The 20,413-nt window shown below is 44.7% G+C and overlaps 1 protein-coding gene across 4 annotated transcripts in view; it reads left to right on the top strand.

Moving 5' to 3' along the window:
• The window catches only part of LHFPL2 (LHFPL tetraspan subfamily member 2), a 145,627-nt gene that overhangs the window by 50,687 nt on the left and 74,527 nt on the right, over window positions 1–20,413 (top strand). For all 4 annotated transcript variants that reach the window (XM_037032283.1, XM_037032280.1, XM_037032281.1 and 1 more), the window contains one exon: window positions 17,541–17,598. The gene's annotated coding sequence lies outside the window, so the exon portion shown is untranslated. The remainder of the gene's footprint in view (window positions 1–17,540; window positions 17,599–20,413) is intronic.

Here is a 20,413-nt window from a genome sequence, read left to right as displayed (position 1 = left end):
TCCCTGCAGGCCAACTCCCAGCAGGGGATGCACGAAAGGCAACCATACATTGATGTTTCTCTCCCTCTCTCCTTCCCCTCTAAAGATAAATAAATAAATAAAATCTTTAAAAAAAAAAAGAAGTGGGTGCTGTCCAGTTTTAAAACTATGGAACAGACACAGGGAGGTTAATTGTTATTCAAGGTCACAGGCCATGCCAGTGGCCAACTGTAGTTAGAAAGGGCGGCTGCAGCCTCAGAGCCACACAGCTTCGGAGTGACCCAAGGGGAAGAGTTGGGGAAGTCCTGGCGCACCTGTTCCCTGGCCCACTTGGAGCCAAGGTGCATTCCAAGCCTCCTTTGGGGACTCAGAAACCGCCCGGGGGACATCACTGGCACAGAGTCCCTCACTTGCCATGAGGCCTTTTTCTTAAGGTACCAGGGAGGCTACCACCAGAAGGGAGACAATGAGTTCACCTGGCCTGTGTGTGGAGAATGATACAGAGGACCCTGGGCCGCCTCCTTCCAGGGCTAATCCTCTCTCTCTGCAAACTGAAGGCTCAGCACAATTTTAAAGAAAGCGAGGGAGGCAAGAAACCAAATAAGGTTGGCCCCAGAGCCTCTCGGAGTTGTGTGGTGTTTTGCCCTTTAGCTGGGGATCTAGTTACAGATGCTCGTGATTATGGCCTTTGCAAACAGTTGTCAGAGAAAGTCATAAGATGCAGTCCAAAGGCTGCAGAAGAGCAGATGTGTAATTAAATTTCAGGCGCAGTTACTCGTAATGGCTTACATGTGGACCTAGGGTATTCAGGGTTCGGACCTGAGTGCCTGTGTCCAGGAGGCGTGGGACACAGAGACAAAAGCAGAGATTGAGCGTGTCAGAATTTTCTGGTGGTCTTTTCCTGTTGTATCATTTATTCTTGGCCCACAGGCCCTTAAAAGTGGTGAAATTCTTTCAGAATAGTTAGCTTGTGGTGTCTACCTTTGTCATCATTTGTTCTAGTTAGGAAGAAGGTGCCAATTGGCTTCTCTGGCCAACAAGCGCCAACCAGAGCAACATACAGATTGTGGGGAATATGAGTCTCTAGGGCCAAGTTTTATTGGCTGTGCAACAGACAGTTTAATATTGTTAGCAAAGTTCAAGTTATCCAGGATTGCCTTGTTTAATATCTGGTTTTCACAATTCATGTGGCAAGGACTTTGATGACTATAAGCAGTACCTTTAACAGTGAAGGGCAAGACTGAAAGGATAGGAGTGATTATAATAGTCTAATAGTTCTTTATGAAGAAATAGCTACTAGGTGTCTTTCTACCTCCAGTAAATAAGTAAGCCTACTGAGTTAAAAAACCCAGTAAGCATTCAGGAGGCAACAAAAACAGTTAAAAAGGATATCCCACTATATATAGAATAGTCTAGTTTTTGTTATGTTGAAATGCACTTTTCTGTAGCTTTTGGAATAATTGCTAAAAACAGTTTATATTAATAAACAGAGGACCCAAAATTGAATAGTGGGACAGAATTTGAAGACACAGTTATTTTTCTACAAGATCTGGAGCTTCTGCTGCTGTTTGTTTAGTGTGTGTAGCTCCCACTGGGGGAGGGCAGTGGTGATCCAGCCTCGCTCGGGACCACCATCGCAACGTTTAAGCATGCCGAGTGGGAGTCCTCCTCACAGACTCGGTTGTCAGAGTGTGCGGTGGTTTTCTGTGAACTGGGACGCAGGGTAGAGGAGGGGCAGGAGACAAAGGGCCTATGGCATAGCAGCTGTGTGAGGGCTCGGTGTGCGGGGCTTTGGTTACTCACTTGTGACGTGAGGACACTACTGTCCCTGTATGTCACACGGTGCTTCTAGGAAACCAGGAGGGATGGCCCTTGCATGCCGATGCAGCAACACGAAAATCAGAAGGCCAACGATGACGCAGCCGCTGGTGTTGGCGTCCTGCTTTATCACTGCAGCATCGCCCACTGATCCTCACAGCTGCCCGTGAGGTAGCACAATGATGATCCCGTTGGAGAGGAGGCATTTAGTTTCCATGTAAACCGAGACTGGAGATCCCTTAGTTAGCATCGAGAAGAAAAAGACATTTTTAAAGCTATAACTCCTTTAAAAACAAAACAAGTAGTAAGCCATCATTGATGATAAACTTAGTCGATAAAAATTTGCATGGGATAGGAACAAATAAGTTCTCTTTTTTTAAATTCTAGGGCTCCTGTTTATTATGTAAAGTGGCCCACAGATAAAGAAGTAACCAATCTGAGTTGGGGTAGATGAAGATTTAAAAAAAGGTTACAACCTTTATTTAGTTATTTATTTGATTATTTTCCTGTGACTGTGTTGCCGCTAATGTATGAATTCCCCCGCCATCACCATCCTCAAACGTCTCTCTGATTTCTGTAGCTGAGGAAGCTCCTCTGACTTTGCCCGGTCCTTTCCTTCACCTAAAGATCCCTGTCAAAGTCCTTGACTTCGACATAACCAGCTGGACTACAAACGAAAAGTATTCTTGTTAAATGGGATTCCAAAGAGCAATTTTTCAGGAGTCTTACAAATCCATTAACCTACTCACTACAAGTACGGATTATACATTAGCGAGAGCATTTCCATGGATGTGTCTTTCTACTTGGCTCAGTTCTAAAACCTGGGGATATTTCAGCTGTGGCTGAATCAGATTTAAAGAATCAGATTTAAAAAGGTGGAGGAAATAAATTACACTTTTGTACTGCAGTTTGAGTTCATCTTCACTATTATACCGAGTGTGCCCTTTTCAAAGGGTCTGTTCCCCACGCAGCGTTTGTGAATAGTCACTCTCCCCGCCTCTGGCTGTACCTTCTGTGCAGCTGGGCATTGGACTTGGAGAGCTCGTACAGGTCGTTGCTGGATCGCAGGGTAGTTCTGCCTCGTACAGGGTGGGTAGCTGGAAGCACGCATGCCATTGGGAACTTAGAGTTTGAGATGGAGTGGAGTAGGGTGGTATCGGAAGCCTCGGGCCTAAGTGATGCCTGGAGGATATTTCCCAGAGAATATGGGCGGTAAAGTGAAGCCACTCACCTCTCCATCTCTTGGTAAAGGAAAGTATCTGTTCCCAGGTGGAGGGAGTAGCCCCTGAAGTACACACGACCACGCTATGTGCGGACATGTGACAGCCCACGCCATTGCCAGGCGGGGGTAAATGTGACCTCTGGAAGTGGAATCGCCGAAACCTCCATACAGGAACCTTTCTTCTTCCAAAAAAGGAAATTCTCAACAAAACTCTGATTGTAGGTGCCCAGTTCCAAAACTCTGCAAATATCCCCTGCCGGAGAGAATCTGGACCCAGCCTCATGTAGATTAATTGGCAAAAAATGGTCTCACTCTTCCTCCTCCTCTCTGCCCCTTAGGTCATAGTTCTTTTCTGCTCTCTCTTTGCTTTTGAACAACCCATAATATTCCTTTATTCTTCCTGTGATTGACATCTTGTTTTTGCCACCAAGATAATGTGCTGGCATTTCCTGTCTTTACATTGATCCTCCAAAAAGGTGGGGTGCAAAGGGCTGTGCCAGAGAGGGGAGCATAATTAGCGTCTTTGTGCGGCTGTCCAAGTTCTTGAGAAACTATTAGGACCGGATTGCCTTGGTGTTTGCCAGTTGAGGTCAAGCCAACATCTGTACTTGTCTTTCTTTCCCAGAGGGCTTGACAAGAAAAGAGAAAGGGAAGAGTTCAAGGAATTAAAAACAGAGTTTGCTTTAGGATAACATTTGGGGTCAGGTAAATATCTCTTTTGAGTTTCATTGAAAAATTCCAGGAGGCCAAGGGCAAAGTCTCCAGGAGACTCGTTTCAAGGAGTACAAGCTCAATGGAAAGTTCACCTTTTAAAAATGTAGGAAACCTGAGTGTGGTGTTGCTTAGGGGGGACCCTTAGAAAAACAAGAGGAAAAGGACACCAAAATCTAAAACTTCTTTTCCTCACTTGGAAAGTATGGAAGGCCTGGGAGAGATTTTCCCCAGTGGCTAGAAAAATCTCCATTGCACATGAGCTACTTTCCTTCCAGGAGATGCAGAGTCATTTGTTAAACTTGTGAACCCGACTCGTTCCTGCGGACACCCATGGTGTGTGCAGGCTCATCTGGGCGGAGGGAGGAGCATGCCGTCCGAAGTAAGCCAGGCACGCTTCCACTGTCTGTGGTGCAGCCTGTAGCCTCAGTTGTTCACTTTTGTGTTGTTTCAGTTACCAGTTTCAGGGTTCAGACAATGTCTTTAAACAGAGTTAAGCTCTTGTTTAACTTTTTTAAAAAGTTGAGAGGGACAGCCCCCTTTGACTCTGAAGGAAATTAAACCCTAAGTCAGGCTACCATCAGCAACTGTGGAATTTATGTCCTGGAGATCTTCAAAAGTAGAACATAAAAACTGGCCACTTAAGTCAGTTGGCTTGGAGGCTAACCAAGATAGCTTCTCAGAACGCTCCAAGTTTATAAAACAACTCAAATTAATTTTCGTGTATCCTTAGAGCATAAGGAAAAGGAGTACTTCGTGACATTTTCTTTTGACTTCTTAAAAACACGTTCAGTACTCCATGCCTAGGAATGGCTGCGTGTCTCCTTTGCATTGTACGCTAATGTTGCTTGCAGCAAGTTAGGAGTGAGTGGGAGGGAAAGGAAGTAAGAGGGGTTGTGGGTTTCGAAGATGACATTCAATCTCTTCAGAGGATGGAACTGAGAGGACACTTGGCTGAGACAGGGCTGACTTCACTGAGCCTATTAACAAAGTCCCTAAAGGATTGTACTTAGCATGAGGGCACTTCCTGTAAAGAACATTACATTACTGAATGATCAAGTTTGCTGGCTTTAAATGGTCTGTAAAATGCAAAGAAGTTGTTTGGTTCAATGTCGTTGAAAGCTATTAACTTTAAAAAGTTAAGATTGTTTGAAGTGAGGTTTTTAAATCATCTGGCTCTAGTATGAGTCTAGAATGAGAAAAAGAAAGTTTCTTTGTGGGGTGTCAAAACCACACTGAACATTAGTGACTTGTGGAATCCACAGTGTCCCTGGGGCTGTCTGCTTTTTCGGCAAATTGCATCCAGCTCTAGCCTACCACGTAGTGACAAACCAGTTCCTGCCTTACTGACCTTAAAGACAGACAGGTCAGGGGCTTGTGAGTACCTGTAGGAGGGACTTTTTTTAGGAATGGGAGAAATCGAAAGCCAGTAAAGATGTTCGGCAGACAGGAAAGCAAAACGTAAAATTGGGAATCTAGCCTCCCCCCTCCCCACACACAGGTAATTTATGAAAACTCTTCTCTCTTCCTTCCTTTTTAGTGAAGATTTATCTTAGCAATTTAAATTGTCTCATTAATGCAATATGGATGTAAGACTTTCCCAGGGACCTAGAAACTAAAATATATTCTCTTCCCTTTGTTTTTCTTCTCTCAGTCTTTGTGTGTTTGTTTGTTTTTATTTTCCCGGGCAGGCAAAAATAAAGGCAAGGACTCTTAAGCTAAAACATTTGGGTTTAGTGCTGTTTTCTTGCCTTATTTCATTTATGAAAGGACACATTCATTAAAATAAGACCCTGTGTTTTTAGTTCTTTCTCCCTTTAACTTTCCTTTTATTTGAAGTCTGTTCTGCCATGTGGTGGTTTTCAAGATGTTTATTTACTGCAAAGCCCTTTCTTTCACATGAAATCTTGTGTTTAACCCTGATGTATGAAGCAGATAAACTTGAGCTGTTCTGGGGGGTTGCACCTCCGCCTCACTCAGCCTCCTTGGCCCCACAGTCCCAGGGTTCCGAGGCACATCTGATAGGGGAGGGGCTGGAGGAACCTGGTTTCTAATCCCCTGGCAGAACACAGGATGAGGAGGGACTGCTTGGTTTGCTATCCCCAGCTCCACCACTGAGACTCTTGTCACTTCACTTCTCTGGACTCGAGTCCCCTCTCTTGATGAATGATGGCTTCGCACCAAATCATTTCTGATCTCCCCTCTTCCACAGCAGTCAGCAGGTCTGGGCTGTACTCAGCACTGGGGCCATGGGGTCTCGGTGACTGAGGAATATACACAGTGAGAGCAGAAGGCCCGGCAAAAGGAAGCAGCATCCTGTTCTAGCGTGAGGAAAACCCGGGGACCCAAACTCATGCATCAGCAGCATTGTCACTGACGACAACCTATTTTGGAGATTTCAGCAAGACATCTGTAACCCTCTAATACAGAATTGTGTGGAGAAAGAGATTTAAACCAGTTGCGAGTTGTTGTTTCATTGATTGTAGTCAATTGGTTGGTAAGTGGTTAGCTATTAATAATATAAAATATTTTCCTCTCACTGGAGAAAATTATGTCCTGTCACTTTTTCTGTGTATGTGTTAGTTTGGAAATGCATCTGAGGCATAGTTCAAGAATCTGAAGTCAGTTAACACATTTGATTAGAGAATGGGGGTGGTGAGGCCAAGGTCAGGTTCAGTTGCTCTGTGGGTCAGTCAGCTGGGTGGGGCTCTGTGGCCAGACTGTACTTTTAACCCCGATCAACCGCCTCCCTTTCACATGTGTGCCGTGGGTCATGGAGAAGTTAGAGATTGTGGAAGGAAATCCGAACTCCGCTTCCCTCCCGGGACCCAGCAGGGCCTTTTGTCCGGGTAGTGCAGGGCTTGGCCTCTCATCTTGCTAGGTGGGAGGTACCCTGCCTCCATCTCCACAAGGGAAATCCGAAATACTCCCCATGAGCTGGAGTCTCACTGTCTGTTGTTTGTGGATCTCCCCAGAATGAAGACAGAACTTCCAAGGCCGAGTTGGAACAGAGATTATTGAAATAATGCTCCATAGTTCTTGTCGTGAACGCACACGCCTCCTCGCTGGGCATTGGGAGAAGGGCTGGCATTCGAAATCTGCTTCTGTTTCAATACTTTACAGTCCACTCTTGTCTGTAGTTTTTTCCTTATTTAAATACCACTTTGTCATTAGAATTTGAAACACCTGGTTTTCACCTGAAATAGAATAGCATTCAGGAATCTTATGAAAGTTGTTTGGAAAACAATAATATTCTAATGCACACAATTCCCCTAGGGAATGGTCCTATATGAATAGATTTTTACTATTAACTAAACATGAAACATTTTCTCTTATTTCTTAGCGTAAACACAGTAATTCTAAGGTCCCATTAGAATTTCATTGTTGCTCGGAAGCAACTAGATGTAGTTAAAATTTGTTTTCAATGGAAAATCAGAAAGATGAGTAGTCTGAAGTAAGGTATCTCTAATACTTTTTTGATGAGCAAAATACGAGTTTTTATTATACAAAATTCAAACGTTACAGAATAATAAAGTGTAAGCACCTCTTAATCACAGCACCAACCAGCCTCCGTGGTACCCACCACCAAGATACTCTGGCTCCACTGTGAAAGTGGGCATAAACATTAGAATTTTAAAACTTTTTAATTTTAATCCCCAGAATTAATTGCTCCAGGTCAGTCAGTGGCTTCTGAAGTGTTGTAACAGTGAGTGCAACACTGTTCAAACAAAATTTTAAGTGGAATTCTCATACAGAAAAATAAAAGGTAAAAGCAGGGGTGCTCAAGCCCCAGTTGGGGAGGGACTGTGCTCACCTCCTCCAGGGCCCCTCCACTGAGGACACGGCACCACAGCACTGACCCCCCACCCCCACCCCGTGCTGCAGTGGCTGAGTGGGGTGGAGCCTTCCCCTCCATCACTGACTAACTCTTCTACTCTTCATAGTGACGCTGGTTTCTCCATCATTGACTTTGGCAGTTATTTTTAGTTAAGCTACAGTTAGTCACAAACTTAAAAGCAAACTGTCCAAGTCGACCAGTGATTTTTTTTTCCCGTCTTGACATTGGACTATTACATTGAACTCGGCCTTTGAGCTTAGCTCACTTGCCACACTTGTTAGTCTGATCTGGGGAGTTTTCCTCCTTGTGGACTTCAGTTTAAGTCTGTAACCACAGCGCCTGCACCGTGGTGGACATTTACATTCCTGGACCTTGTGGGAATGAATAGTTGTATTCTTGATCGTCTTCTCTCCCCCACTAGATAATAAACAGTAATACAGCATTGTTGCATCCTGTAGGTGATGCTGGAGTGTCTTTTAATCTTTGATCAGGCTAGAGTAACTGAGAGTTGTGCGAAAGGAAAACAGCCGTGTGTAAATGTACGGTGCTTGAATCCATGCTGTGCCCAAGTGCAGTGAGGATAAGACGGCACTGAAAATGGCCTTCCTTAGTCTCACAAGGTGTTCATATTTACAGTGAGTGTTTACTGAGCTCCTGCCATCTAGAGCAGTTTGGCTAAGCCTTGAAGAGAGAGGGAGAGCAGGCATCTCAGTACACCCACTGCTTTAATGCATGCTAACACTCCTCCTTTATCATACAGTAGCCAGCTCGCCCTTACTTACATAACCTGCTTTTCAGGAGTAATCTCACTCCTACCTGACGTCAGTCACCTCCTGTATGCTGATCATTTCCCAAACTATATTGCTTGCTCTAAACTCCTTTCCTCACTGGAATCACCAGTTGCTCACTGGAATCCCCCGTACCCGGTAGCCCAACAAGGTACTTCAAACTTACAAAGTCTCAGTGAGAAAATTCTTCTCCCTACCCTCACCTGATCTTCTTATCCCTACCCATCCCCCACCCCAGGGTTTCCTATCTTGCTTGAGACATTCTCATCTGCCCACACATGTATCCATCAACTGACATTTACTGAGCCCTCGCTCTGGCTCAGGCACCATTCCCGATCTTAGCGGTCTGTACAGCACAGACGAAAACATACTGAATATCTTGCTTTAGTGGAGCTTACATTCTAATGGACAAAAAACTAACTTGAAAATCTGTACCTAGATAATGTCAGTATCTGTCTGTCTGTGTATCTGTGCGGATGGGTATTAGGCAGTGTTGAGAGCTCCGAAGAAAAGGATACGGATAGCAGATGGTGCCAGAGGCCTGGAGATACGCATTGTGCTCCTCGTTTAGTGCGGCCAAGGTTAGCTAGTGAATGGGGTGAGGGGATGGGCTGTACGCATCTCTGTGACTTGGCGGAGGGCCTGCTTTACCTTTCCTAGTCACGGACTGCGTCATGGCCATTTTTGTAATGTTGCCCAAGCCACATTTTGTGAACATTAGCAGATGGGTGGAATTGGGCATCATCACCCAGTGTGCTGGGTGTGGCAGAGAGCCATGCCCAGGGTCTGCATGAGCTCAGAGGGGATGAGGTAGGAAGAGGGCAAAGGCAAGAGTGAGTTTGCAGAAGGCTTCGCAGAAGGTGACACAGAGTTTCACGTGAGCAGGAGGGAGCATATAAAGGCAAACATTTATGGTCAGAAGCCCTGAAGTCTGAACCCTGAGCTTTGGAGAACACGGCATCAGATTTGGGGTCAAAGCAGGCTGCACAAGTGGGAAGCACAGCCGTGACCTCTGATGGGGTCAACACAACCCAGGACAGGTGGGCTGGGAATAGGTGTGTTCTGAGAGCACAACTTCTGTTAATCTGACTTCGAATGCTGTCCTTGGGGAAGGAACGATCAGAGAAAGACTCTGATTTCGCCCTTTCCTTCCTTCTGGGTGCCTCCCTGAAAGTGTTTCTTCCCCAGATCCTCCCGTGTCCTTCTTTCTTTATTTTTTTTAAGATTTTATTTATCCTTAGAGGGGAAGGGAAGGAGAGAAAGAGGGGAGAGAAATATCAATGTATGGTTACCTTTTGTGAGTCCCCGGCTGAGAACTGGCCTGCAACCCAGGCATATGCCCTGACTGGGAATCGAACCATGATCGTGTGGTTTGCAGGCCTGCACTCAGTCCACTGAGCTATACCAGCTAGGTCCCGTGTCCTTCTTTCTGATTGGAGAAACAGGCACAGCAAAGTTCTGGTTCTGAGAGCATTTACATTTTGAAGAAAAATTTTGCTGTGTTGGGCCACCAATAAGGGACCTGGCTGTGATGCCCGCAAGGTCAAGGAGGGTGGGCAGGTCTGAGGCTTCCCTTCTGACCCAAGCCAGCATGGGATGGGGGGCGGTCTTGGCCTTGATGGAGGGGCAGGAAGAGCATGCTGTGGCTCCCTGGGTGGAGGGCCGTGGGCTCTGGGGGAGGTCAGCCTTGGTCCAGGCGCTCAACAGGAGCGAGGGGAACGTGCAGCGGGGGCTCATCCCTGGAAAGCCCTGGCTGCTTCCACATGCAGTTTTCCCATTATTTTGACTTTCATGTATTTGCCTTCATTTTCTCTAATTTCTCTGGGCAGGTTTCCACCCTCTCCCACCACACTTAAGATTTATTTGGAAGTACATTGATTGATAAGATGTCTGTTACGTATGTTTCATTCCTAATAGTGATTCATTCTGTTTGTTTGTGGTTGTGTATATTCCTTTGCTTAGGTGAGCAGAGTTGCTCTAGAAGATTTCAGGAGTAAGTGCCCACCTCCTTATCTCCCTGCCCAGAGGGCAGTGGCTGTGCTTCGGTTTCCTTCTGGGGTAGAGGTTGTGCTGAGTAGGCCTCACCACAAGACTCCACCACCAAGGCGTGTTTGGATTTATTTTTGTTCATAAAATGTGTTGATAGAACTACTGAGCAAGACTTGGCACTATCGTAAGCCTTCTGAAACTATCTTATTAAAGGTTCATGTTCCTTTGTTTTGTTAACAACACAGATTTTTTACAAATTTCCTGAAATGTTTTACCCTGAAGGTCGTCAACGCCTAATCATGTCGCTCTGATCAGTTAGCGTCGCAGTGAGTTCTCTGCAGTGCGTTCGGAAGCTGCTCTCACTCAGGCTCACAGGACACAGGTCTCAGGGCTTTGCGTGGGGTCATTGCTCTCCTCTTCAGCTCTGTTCCACCAAAATGTCGCTACCTGCTCACTAGTGTTTGGGTTTTAGGGACGTGCAAAGCGTTGGATTCTGTAGACTGAAACTTAAGATACAAATCGCCAGATACAAATGGCTGTGAAGAGATTGCAGTGGCCGGGGGTGTTGTGGTGTAGGCAGTGGCTGCCAGGCCACCCCTCAGTCGGGGTCGGAGGAGGGAGAGGTGCCAGGCGCCGGCTGGCAGGGTTACGCAGCAGTGCCAACAGAGAGCACTTCCCGTGGGAGCAGCAGATGGTACCTTGTGTGTTTGGTTCCCTTTGGTGCCTGGCAGGGGCCTAGGTGCCCAACAGATGTTTTTTGACTGGGGTGGGTAAAATAATGGACAGATAAATGCCCTTGTGCATGTGTACAATAGTGGAAACGGCAAATATTTTAGACTGGGGAGCCAGGCCTCTAAAAGCCAAGTCTCCATTTCACTGCTAGAGCTGGCCCTGCTTAGATGCAGACTCCCTATCTCTGCCGTCTTTTTCTTCTTTTTTAAAAAATTTCTATTTGTTGATGTTTGAGAGAGAGGAAGAGAGAAAAGCATGGATTTGTTGTTCCTGACCGCGGATCACACCCTGCAACCTTGGTATATCGGGATGGTGCTGCAACCCACCGAGCACCCTGCCAGGGCTTCTTTCTCTGATTTCTTTCCTTTATTTACAGGCAAATTCTCTAAAGGAAAGGCATTTCCAAAATTGTGAGTTGGGCTGTCTTGATGGTGTGACAGCTCTGTGCCCTTAATAAGTGTCACCTGTGTGTAGGTGACTCTACACAAGGGTCTTTGGGAAGCGGTCCGAAGGTCAAGCAGGCTCCCTCCTGGACGTCAAGGGGTTTATCGCTGATGCCAGCCCTGGAGCAGGGCTCCAAGTGATCTGTATTCAGCAGGGAGCAAAAGTCCATGTATAGTTGTTCGTATGGAAAATAATGCAGTAATTAGTAGGTAGTAACACAAGACTAAACTCTGTTTCATGTACTCACAACTGGAAACCTCCTTCTGCCCCCCTCTGCATGCTTTAGCCTGCGCGTGTTCACATTACCCTGTTTGGAAATTTTAATGAGCAGACTTTCTTTCCTTCTAGTTTTAATCTTGGCATCTGTTTTTTGGAAACGTGGGTCTGTTACTCCTTAAAGTTCATGCCCAGATTTTGAACGCAGGTTGCTAAGAAATGTCAGAGACGCTGTTTGTCAGCACTTCCCATCCCAGTTTGTCTCTGCTGCCTGTTTGCCTCACTCCCCACAGGGTGCGCTCACCTGTCCGCCTGTGATGACCAGTGTCTGCACGTCTTAGATGACCTTTTCTCACACAGGTGGTTGCTGTGTTTGATGAGGCCTACACAACAGTCACAGCAGTTGCCATCTTGCAAATGATCACATATTTGTACTCAAGATTTTTTTTTTTTCTTAAAGAGCAAGAGGATTAAGAGCAGTTGCTGTGTAGAGGAGAGTTTCTCAGAATTATCTAAAGTTCCCTCTAATTATACGCACTTGTCCCTGTCCCCCTCCTCCACCATCCATGCTTTAAGGGCATTTTAGAGCAGAAGGAGTTCATGGAGGTGGGTCCAAGACCAGGCGTTGGGCGGGGCGTCTGCCATGCCTGCCGAGTCATCGTTTGTGCTTCTCCTTCTGAAACTCTTCCCGTCATCCTTGCCTAATGATTTTCTCCCTCCTAATAACCCAGTATTTCTCTTTCTCATACTCTGCTTTTGCTTCTCCCATTTTTCATTCAGTAAACATGTATGAGCTGTCTGCTCCGTGCCAGGTGCCATGAGAGAGGAGTGAGCAGAGTGTGTTTCCTTCTCCAGGAGCCGCAGGTTTATGGGAAACGGCCAGCAGCTATGTGGAGAAACGTGGTCCTGGCTGGGCATGCATAATAACAACTGTTTTGATGCACAAACCTGATGTATTGAAAATGTAGTATCATTGAACCTGACTTGTTGCTGGCTATTCTGTTGTGCCCCAATATTTACAATTTACCCTGTAACAACTTCCTGTTGATGTGATTTTTGAATGAAGTAGTTTCTCCTTTCTTAAGGGTAAAAGGAAGTGTTTGTGATCAACAACATTTGGCTCGTAGTCGTTGAGGTCTCTGGAAACTTGAACTTCAGTCATTCCCCCTGTGGCGGAGTGGCAGGACAGGCCTTGTGGAGGTTCAGTTTCCCAGCCTTTCACACGAGTTCTTCGTTAACACAGCCCAGCCTTTGGCAGCCTGCCGCGCTCTCTGCGTGGTAGACAGCTCTGTGAAATTTGATACTCTCATGTCTTTCTTTGAAAATCTTGCAAGTTTCAGCAGTCCTTCAATGGCTGACCCATTTCTCTTGAACTCCTGTTGTCAGACTCAAATGTGAGGTTATCCCGGACCAGCTGTTAGACTAGAGTCCTTGTGTTTCATTGACTTAAAAAACAAAAAAACCTACCAGCCGAGTCTTTGAGAAATTTATACTTTAGAGGCAGAAATGGGACACTGTTCTTTGTGCTTATCATGCTGTCACCAGCTTTCCTTAAAATGTAAACCAATTTTCTCAAGCATTTATTGTATCAACAGACCGTGGTAAAGCAGGGTTTGGACAGTTACTGGTTTAGTTGACACTCGTAAGCAGAGCATTAGGGAGAGTGTCTGCTGGAAATACAGAGTACTTCTTAGTGGGGTGGAAGGGGTGGTTTTCGAGAGGAGTAGCTTTTAGCTTATCTCCTTTGGTACTCATTTCCATGCTTCAAGTTTTGGGGAACTATCCATGCTCCTGTCCTTGATGAGTAGTAAGTTTGGTGGTTGAAAACCATCATGTCTTGGTTGTTGCAGTATCACCTAGCTGGAAATACCTTGGACTTGGGAATCAGGAATCCTAGGTTGGAGCCCAGATTCTAGCATTTACTCATTGTGTGATTTCACTTAAGTTTTTCAAATTCCTGGTCTGTAAAATGGTAATAATAAATGCTGTGTCTGCCCTCACCCCCACTCTAGCTACCCTTCTACTCTTAGTGTGGATCAAATGAGAATATGAATGGCAAAGTGTCATATGACTTATGTGGGGTTTTGCCTTGGGAACTCCCATTTTCGCCAAAGGTGGGTGTAGTGAACTCTCTCGGGGCTCACGGAGGACCTGTGTGAGAAGACAGGTATTGAGACTCTCACCTCCCATGGCTTCTTCGCCTACCCAGAGGCACCCTGGGCCACTTGGGGATGGCTCTGTTTACTATGGCATTCTTTCTTTAGTTAAGCTGAAATTTATCCTCAAAACTAACCTCTGAGGTAATTTACACTTTTTGGTTCTAGTGTTATGGAGTAATATGAAACAGTTAAAATCAATGCATTTCAAGTCATAAAAGGTTATCATTGAGAAAGGGGTCTTACAAACTCTGCTTCCTGTTTCTGGCAATTCTATTCAATGAATCAGAGCTAGTGCCTATCACGGGGGTATTCAGACACTAAAAGCAGCTATTGTTTCTCCTCCCGACCTCCGAAGTGGACCAGAAGGGCATGAGACGCAGATGGAGCTGAATGGGAAGTCAACATTTTTTAATTAAAAGTAACAGTAATTTGCTTTTGAAAAAATTTTTATTGAGTTTATTGGGGTGACATAATAGAGATTTTCATTTTCTCTACAGTGGAGTACTTGGGAGAGTCAACAGTGCCTCCCATTTATTGGGCTATAAATAATTTAAATGGCCAGATAGACTACTAACCTATAAAAATGGAGACAAAATGATAAATGATGAAGACAAATAGTTCTAATTTTCATAACTCCCCTGTGTTTAACAGCCAGTAGGGGAAGAACATTAAGTGCACATGGAAAAATGGGGATAGGGCCGCACGATCACGCCTTTGTGTGCGCTGCACTCGGTGTCCTCCCCACTGTGAGCCCTGCGGTGTCTCCTCGGAGATGAAAGGCAGAGCTCACTCTCTACATGGAGTTCCATGTTGATTAACGGAATTTAAAACAAACAAATACAAGTGAAAAGAGCAGTGCTGGCTTTGTTGTCGGATGCTGTGGGTTCTGTTCTTGACCCCGTTGCTGTCTGGCAGTTTGACTTCGGAAAACTCAGTCTTGACACCTCAGGATTCACTTCCCTCATATTTAAACAGGTGTGTGTGTGTGTAAAACTTTCTACCCAGCCTGTGTTATGTAGTTGTCAGGATTAAATGCGACGACGTATATGGATACTCACTTGCAGCCATCTAACTTTTGGGAAGTTCTTTAAACATCTCTGTGTCTGCTTCTCTATCTTTATTTAATTTGGGGATAATGCTCATGCCTACTTCAGAGTTTTTGTGGAGAGTAAATGAGTTAATTCCCATCAAGTACATAGGGCAGTGCCTGACAGTTAATGCCTAATATAATCACTGTTGTTTTGTGAACTTTGGAGGGCTCTATGACTTAGTCTACTATATTTTTTGAAATAACATTTTCTAAAAAATAAAAATTACTATAACACCCTATAAAATGACCCAACCCAGTAACAGAATTGGCATGTTTTATCTTTTTGATCACTTTGGGAGTTTCACAAGATAAGACTTTGTTGTCAGAGTGGCTTTTTCATGATACTGAAACTTATTGCCGAGTACCTTTTTTCCTCCAGAATTTAGGCCAAATTCCTGTATTCTAAGAGGTGCTTTTCCCTGGCAGTGCAAGTTTGGAAAACGTGAGGCGGGAATCAGCACTTGCCCCTGCTGTCTCCGTAGTTACCAAGGTCTTGGGGTCCATCTTGTGATGTCCAGAGCTTTGCTTGCATTGGATGTAACAAAAGGGGTTTTTAAAATATTACCTTTGATTTTGGACTGTGCTAATTCGAGTATCTCCCTGAGCCATTTCACTTTTAGAGGCCACAAAGTGTCGATCGAGACCTCCATTGAGAACAGACCCAGTCCTCATGATCCTGGGGGCGCTTTCCTGGAAGCCGTTTCCCAACAGAAATGCCACCGTGGCGTCCCTCGACTCTCCCTAAAGGGGGGAGATAAAGTTGTGGGAACTGCTTGGAATTTACCTACTAATTAATTTACTAAGAATCATTAAAAAAAAATAAAATCATAGCTCCCCTAAGCTATTGTAACAAAGGACTTTGTGAGTTCAGAATTCTTTTTTAATGTTTTTTTATGAAGTGAAACCCAGTGACTCTTGTGCAGTATTTTAAAGCTGGTTAGTGAACTGAAATAACTTCTTCAGACAGACGGGACTTCGAGCCCTGCACTGGCTCTTTAACCTCGAGTTGTAAGTACAGATATGCATGGCCTGATATTATAGACTTGTTATCAAAGTTTGACGATGGGTGCATTTGAAAGTTTGATTATAGAAGATGGGCACTTTCCCTGCTTTGTTGTTAATCAAAAGAATTCAATCTATTGAATGTTTTGTTTGGTCCATCTTACATGGAGTAAAAAAATATTTCTTTATTACTAGTTGTGTTTTTAATAGTTCTTGAACCCTAAGCCCTTTATTTCTAAATTTTTATTCATGTAGTATATCCCATTATAGTCCTAAATAGTATGGTTAGGCTAATCATTTTGAAATGGTGGAATTACTTTGAAACATGCAAAAAGCACAAGTTCAATTTTATCTGCTAGTTGATTTCTTTCCCAGAGTGTTAGGGGCTGTCCAGTTTCTGTTTGGGAGGAGATGGGTAGACTGTGGATTGTGGAAGGGGTGCTTTCATGGGGACACGTGGCAGGGAAGAGGAGTCCTGTTTGGAAACCCTGGATCTGTGTGAGCTGGGGAAGGTTCTCTGCTCCTTTCAGCACTGGTTTCCTCCTCTGTCAGTGGACATGCTGCTTGTCTGGAGAGGTTGTAATCTGATGCCACACCGTCCTCGGTGCACAACAGGTTTCCAACTAGTGGGTAACTGTGATTTTTTATGTTAGAAATTTGTTCCATTTCTGTTGAATATTTCCAAGCAATCCTGAACAGACATTTTGGGATCTGTGCATGTATTAATAGACTTAAAATTTTTTTAAGATTTTATTTATTTTTAGAGAGAAGGGAAAGGAAGGAGTAAGAGAGGGAGAGAAGCATCAATGTGTGGTTGCCTCTCATGTGCCCCCTACTGGGAGTCTGGCCTGCAACCCAGGCATGTGGCCTGACTGAGAATCGAACTGGTGACCCTTTGGTTCCCAGCCTGCGCTCAATCCACTGAGCTATACCAGCCAGGGCATAGACTTAAAGTTTTTAAGGTTACCTGAAGACTCTGAGAACACCAAAAGGAATACTTGGTTTCTGAACAGACTGATTGATCATTCAATTAGTTCTTCTCAGTTCCTCTGTTTGTTGTGTTAGAGTTTTAATGACCATTTTTTCATTTCTTCAGTCTTTGACATCCTTGTGAATTTAGCTTCTAAAAGAGTTAGCAGAGTAATTGTAGAAGACAGAGTGCTACCAGGATAGCTTTCTCATTCACAATCTCATATGTCGTTCCTCAGTTTGTTGCTGGATTATTTGTGCCTTTGTGGTTGTTATCAAGTGCCCTCAAGGGCACAAGTAACATTTCAAGTTGGTCCCTTTGTGAGGGGAAAGGAAAAGCCAGTGCAAGGTGCATGTTCTTGGGCTGCACCTTCCAAATGGCCTCTCAGGGTTTCTGGTTTCTGGTGTTCGCCCCCCGGTGTGGGGCTCCGCTGCCCCTGTGGCTGTGTTCCATTGCAAGTTGAAGAACATACTGCTTGGGAACTGATATTTGAAACATCACATACTTCAAGATGTAAAATTGCACGATAAGTTTACTTTGTGTTTTTTTAAACCCAACATCTTGTTTGATTTGTTTCTCCAGGTGACATTTTTCTGAACTTGTTCACCAAGAGTCCCCAGCATTCCTGTAGATACACTAGGTAAGTAAATGAAATCAGACACTATTATTGTGTCAGTAATTCTTTGGAAACACTTTCCGGGTGGCTACCAACTTACTGGAAAGAGGTGCAGTTTTTGGAGGGAGGGGGTGGGGGGAGGTGAAACACCACTTGATGAGCATACACAGATGTTTTAAAGGACCCTGTAAAGTTTCATAAATGGCGTTAAATTTAATGCTGTGATTTCCATGCTTCAAATTCCAGGATAAATTGTTCCGTTACTATTCATAAAAACAAATTTCAGGGCTCTGTATGATGGGCGTAGCCGACTGGGTTGCACTCCTCTGGTGCTTTCCTGTGGCCCATGTCATGGTTTGCTATCCTCTGTCTTTGCAAAGGGAAGCAGGGATGGCCCGTTCAGGGTGCTCCGTTTATTACCGAGTGTCAGCTGACATAGAGGAATTGTTTACATAAAAGTTGGAAACAGCTGACTAATAGGTGATTTATGATTAACTCTGAATTATCATTTGCAAAGGTCATTTTTGGAAAATATTAGTAACACTAATAAGGGTTGAGTGTGCATTCAAGAAAACAAAGGCCTCATAGCTCAGGCCCAGGGAACCAGCATGTTGTATGGTTTGGGAGCAGCCGGCACCTCCTACTCGGGAGGGTCTGCCACGTGCAGGGGGTTTGTAGAGCATTTTCACAGACACCGTCTCCTCTGTGGAAAGGGGATCTTTTTAACTTACCGATTCTAGAGGAGGAAAAATTGCTCTTGTGTCATAAATTGAACTGTTGACTTCTTAAATGTTACTAAATTGTTCTAACAACGACTGCTTGGATTAGATTAGGAGACTTGGTTCTTCTTGTTTAGTTTTATGGGAACTATAAACACTTATGAGTTATGAAATTAGTTGAGCAAGTTCTTTCTCATGAGAAAGCGAGTGCTGCTGACCTGAGGCAGGTGGGTACCCTGAGAAGGTTAATCACTGGCATTGTTACTTCTGATCTTTAAGTATCTGTTTCATATTTATTTAGTGAAGGTGGGAGAAACTTATTTTTCCATTAATAAAGACTATTAATAAAAATATATACCTTTTCCTATATGATGAAAATAAGGGATTTGTGTTGCATCTGATTTTCTGAACCAGGTGTTCATAAACCTGATTAAAATTTAGATAATAACACTGTCAGGCATGGTTCGGACCCCGCATTTCAGATGCCCATCAGCCAGGGGACACTGGGGTCAGCCTGGGGCCTGCATTTCGCTCGTGCCGTTCTGTGAGAGAAGATGGTCTCGGGAGAGGCAGGTCCGTGCTGGTGAGGATCGTGTTTACTTCTGCTCGGAGGCCCAGGCTGCCCGAACGGAAACAGGACCGATTGCATCTTGCCCCTTATGTAAGGAGTCTCATGTTCACCCGAGTTAAGTGGCTCCACATTTCCGATGTGTTCCAGTGATGATTTAGTCCCCCATTGTGGCTGTCACCCTGGATCGTTGCCAGGCTGGCCTGTTTATCCAGCTCTGGGGAAAAGCCAGTTCTATTCCACCAGTGCCTTAAGGAGCTAAGTCATGTTCGCCCTTGAACTCCCCCTCGCTGATGATTTAACCAGATAAAACAGCCTGGTGTCTTTTTTACTTTTGACTGTGAATTCACCCCATAGAAATACAGTAAAACTTGTGTCCCTGGCTGGCGTAGCTCAGTAGATTGGGCACAGGCCTGTGAACCAGGGGGTCGAGGTTCGATTCCCAGTTGGGGCACATGCCTGGGTTGCAGGCCAGTTCCCTGCAGGCCAACTCCCAGCAGGGGACACACAAAAGGCAACCATACATTGATGTTTCTCTCCCTCTCTCCTTCCCCTCTAAAGGTAAATAAATAAATAAATCTTAAAAAAAAAAGAAAGAAATACAGTAAAACTTGACCAAGCCAGACAGACGCAGGAATGGCAATTCTGAATTAACAGCATCTGGATTACAGAGAACTCTGACCTAACTTTCTAAATTAGCCCCCTCTTCTTACTGTATTACTAGAAATATGGACATACATCCTCAAGGGCATGATTGCTGGCTAGATGTTTACTTTTGACCAGTGTTTGCATGAAACAGGAGAGGAGAATACAGTTAAGGTTATCAGTGTGCTTGTTTCACGTCTGTGTCCTGGGTCTACTGAAGTGCATTGTAAGAGGTGGGAGAAGAGGTTCGGACTCAGAGTCTTCCTGATCTGGGTGAGTCCTGGCTGGTTCCCAAGGTGGTAGTGGTGAGGTTTCTTAACCTCTCTGATCTGTTCCTTTGTAGCTGGTACCAAGAAAGAGGAGCCACTTGCCTTGCCAAAATGCTCCCTTTGCTTGGTCTGTGACGCCCGCAGCGCTGTGAGTGGTAAACTCGACAGATGCGTTGCCTTCCTCCCTGCCTATTCCGGGCTGGCTAAGTGGGTGAGAGTGCACTGGGCTGGTTGTAAGCTCTGCTCAGGAATTAAGCAGAATCGATATTTGTGTATTAAACAGAAGGATCTGTCACTAAAGAAGGGTGGCTTTCCTTGCATATAGTCTGACTGCTGCAACATTAAGGTTTTTACATTTTAGTTTTAGAGTATAAAATTTATTTCCACCGGCACTAGGAAGCAGATAATTGGAGAGGTAGAGCACTTGATAAGAGAGGGCAGAACAGCCTTCCGCCTTTACTGAGGGTGAATTGAATCAAGTGTGTGGGCTCTGGGTAGGAAACTGATAACAGAGTGGAAACAAGACAGCGATTTTTCAGGATTTTAAAACAAATCAAAGTGATTAAATATATTAGACACTTAAAGTGACTGCAGTTCTGTTTCTGCTTTTGTTGCTTGCCCATTGACAGTTTGCTTTT

The sequence above is a fragment of the Sturnira hondurensis genome, unplaced genomic scaffold (genome assembly GCF_014824575.4).
Source record: "Sturnira hondurensis isolate 20B ecotype Veracruz unplaced genomic scaffold, ASM1482457v3 Scaffold0021354, whole genome shotgun sequence".
NCBI classification, from domain to species: Eukaryota; Metazoa; Chordata; class Mammalia; order Chiroptera; family Phyllostomidae; genus Sturnira; species Sturnira hondurensis.
The sequence above is the reverse complement of the archived record's forward strand: the minus strand, read 5'-3'. Positions and strand labels throughout refer to the sequence as shown.